The sequence below is a fragment of the Nematolebias whitei genome, unplaced genomic scaffold, assembly GCF_014905685.2.
Source record: "Nematolebias whitei isolate Nwh7 unplaced genomic scaffold, NemWhi1 Nwh_scaf_4696, whole genome shotgun sequence".
In the NCBI taxonomy this organism is placed as follows: Eukaryota; Metazoa; Chordata; class Actinopteri; order Cyprinodontiformes; family Rivulidae; genus Nematolebias; species Nematolebias whitei.
In genome coordinates, this window is record NW_023623241.1 from 195 (window position 1) to 3,575 (window position 3,381).

General features: G+C 36.2%; 1 pseudogene; it reads left to right on the top strand.

Annotated features, from left to right (window-relative positions):
- The first annotated feature begins 358 nt into the window (after positions 1-358).
- LOC119429654 lies at positions 359-2,221 on the top strand (annotated as a pseudogene).
- Positions 2,222-3,381: the final 1,160 nt, after the last annotated feature.

Below are 3,381 nucleotides of genomic sequence, written 5' to 3' on the forward strand. Positions count from 1 at the left end.
TTGCATGAAAATGGTCATATACTGAGTGCCTTTGAGTTCCATAAGTTTTGGGACTATCAGACTATGGTCCAGCAAATCAGAGGTGGCTTTGGCCTAATAATTCCTGAGGATGTCAGATAATTCTACATTGATAATGTTTTATGCTCTTACTGTATTTTAAGTACTTATTCAAAAAAGTAAGGACAAATAAACTAAAAATAAAAACCATTGAATTTAGCCTTCAGATTCTCATGGGCTGTGGAAATAAACTGATATCTCCAAAACTTCAAGATGGTCAACAACTAAATGGCCAGCTGATCCAAAAGGTCTTCAGATCTAAGGCTCTGTATGTCAGACCATCACAAACTCTTCTTGTAAGTTATTGGATTTTTTTGTGTCTACTTTCAGATCTGAAACTTCACCCAGGACCTTGCCTGTGAAAGACATTCTTGAAGAGTTGTCCCAAAAAATTGACACTGGAATGCACTGCAAGTTTAACATAAATCGTTCTAAAGTTTTAGATGGTGCCATGCGTGGATTTAAGAGGGTAACATACAATCCACATTTCTCAATGAACGTTAAATTTTCTGATGATTTCGGAAAAAAATGAAGAGGCAGTCGATTTGGGTGGCCCACGGAGAGAATTTCTGCGTATTCTCATTGATGCCTTGGCCATGTCTCCGATGTTTGAAGGTCCAGACTAAAGCAAAAATTTAGCAATGAACAGTACAGGTTTGTTTTGGATTCTTCAGCTTCCATTATTTATTGTCAACATCTGTGGATTCAAATGTATTTCTAGAATTTTTATTTTTTTTTTTTTTTTGCCATACAGCCCTCAGGGAGGACAAGTACTTTATGGCTGGAAGGGCAATAGCTGTTAGCCTTGTCCATGGAGGTCCAGCTCCACGTTTCCTTTCTCCGGTCCTTTTCGCGTGCTTGGTTGGAGGTCCAGCTGCAGCTTGCCCTACTTTAAAGGATATAACTGATGCAGACCTCCACGAGAAACTGCAAATGGTTAATCCACCTGAAAATTATATTACTTTTTACTTAAGATTTATAGACTATCATTACGTGTAAGGTTTTTCAAATTTATTTGTGAGTGAAATAAGATTGTGTTGTCCATTTGCCCTTTGTAGGTATCTGAAAGTTCGACTCTGGAGGAGCTTCAAAGAGCCATTGATCCTCTTTTAGACTACATGGCCAGCGCAGGTTGCATCAGACTCTTAACAAACATCAGTGATCGAGATCTTCTCATGCATAATCTGCTAATGTTTCATGTTGTTCACCGAGTCCAGGGCCCTTTTCAAAGGTTTAGTTTGCTCCTTATTTCTTCTACTGCATGAAAACAATTAAGCTCAGTTTATTAGTATGAGACTAGGATTAAATTTGTGGTTAATTTAATTTGGTACAGGTTTGAAGAAGGACTAAAGACACTTGGCGTTTTGGATGTTGTGAAGCAACATCCAGACAGTTTTCGGACTTTGTTCTGCCATGAACCACAGCCATTAACTGTTGACATGATGGATGACCTTTTCACCCCTCGGCTTGCTCCCAAAGGAAGTAACAGGAGAAGAGTGGAAGAGACGGTCATTCCTTTGTGGCGAGATTATCTGCAGGATGCAGAAGGTATTTATCAAATATTCTCTGCTTTACAATTTAAATATTCCCCTTGTTACAATGGACATTATGGCCAGACAGGTAGACTTTTACAGCATGATGATTGGGTGTGTCTCCAAAAATTAATATTCCAGACCTCGTGACTTTTTTCATGTTGCCTTTGAAGTTCTCCTTGAGTGGCCATTGAGCCCATCTTGGTGCAGGACTTGTTTCAATGTGGATAGTGATGCTCTATATTATAAGCTATACTCTATATTATAAGCGTAGTTGTGACGACTACGCTTGTATGAACTATGACTTTTAAACTGTATGGCAAAATGGTACCAAAATGACAACAAAATTAACAGTGTACGTTTTTCCCACAGATGAGGAAGGATCATCCAAGCTTCAAAACATTCTTGTATTTGCAACTGGAGCAAATGAGATGCCACCAATCGGCTTTATTCCAGCACCATCCATCGAGTTTCTCCATGAGGGTAGTGAAGAAAGCTCATCAAAACTAATGCCTCCCATGGCCAACACCTGTATAAACTGCTTGAAACTCCCGCTCCTAACAACTTATGAGGTATTTAAGGAAAACATGGACTTTGCTTTATGGAACATGCAGGGATTTGGGAGAACATGAGGTTTCTGCTAGAGTGACATACACTTCTCAAAGTGTATAGTTGTGTTAAAATAAAGCTTAGAGACTGTATGCAAACCTTGCTAAGGCTGGTCCTGTTTAGCAAAGTGTTTTGGTTCAAAAGTTGTTGTAAAATAATGTGCAGGTACCGTTGAATGACTGAACTTGAAGAGTACCACTTTACAATAAGGCTCCTCTTATAGATGGCTAATAAATAGTTTATAGAAACATTATTAAATCCTCTGTAAACACTTTGTAAAGCTTTAATAATTACTTATTATGCTTTAATTATGGATGACGGAGACAAAATTGACCAGTTCTTTGTAAAATACTGAGATAAATCTGTTCACCTATATTCATCTAGAGTTGTTAAACATTTCAGACTAAGTTACAACATTGTACTCACAATAACAATAATTCTAAAAAAAATGGTTTTACAAATGCTTATTGTGCTTACAAGGTAGTAACTTAATCTGAAAAGTTTAATGTAACAACTAGATGATATAGGAGAACAGATTTGGATATCAGGCAAGAAACTGGTCAGTTTTGTCTCTGTCACTCAATTAATGCATAATAAGCAGTCAATGATTTATAAACTGTCTACAGATACGTTTTTAATTCCTCTATAAACTATATACTACCCATCTATAAGTGAAGCCTTAGTTTAAAGTAGTACCATAAAAGTGTTGAGCTACTTGAACTTAATCACCTCACTTTAATCCAGTTTCTACAGAAGTGGATTAGGGCCTCAAGAGAAGAAAATAAAAATCTTCGGACTTTTATTTCAGAATATATCTCACATTTCTGAGTTTAATCAAAATACTTTTGTTCTCAGAAATATGACAAGTCACAACTCAGCAAACAAAAGAAATTCTCTGCTTGGTGGCCCCAATCCTCTTGGTTTTTTTTTATAATCTTTTTAATAATTTCACCATTTGCATTTTTTTTTTTTTGACAAATCTTTGTTTTCCAACCACCTTACTGGGCATTTATATTCAGTCCGGCATGTCATGTTCGACTTAAAAGAAACCAGTTATATTGTATTTATATTTATATTATATGTATTGTATTTATTTCAGCCTTTGGTTTTGTTTTAATTTTGAAAGGTTTCAAATTACGTTTAAAATTTACCATACCAAACTTGTTTATTTCTAGTGCTCCAG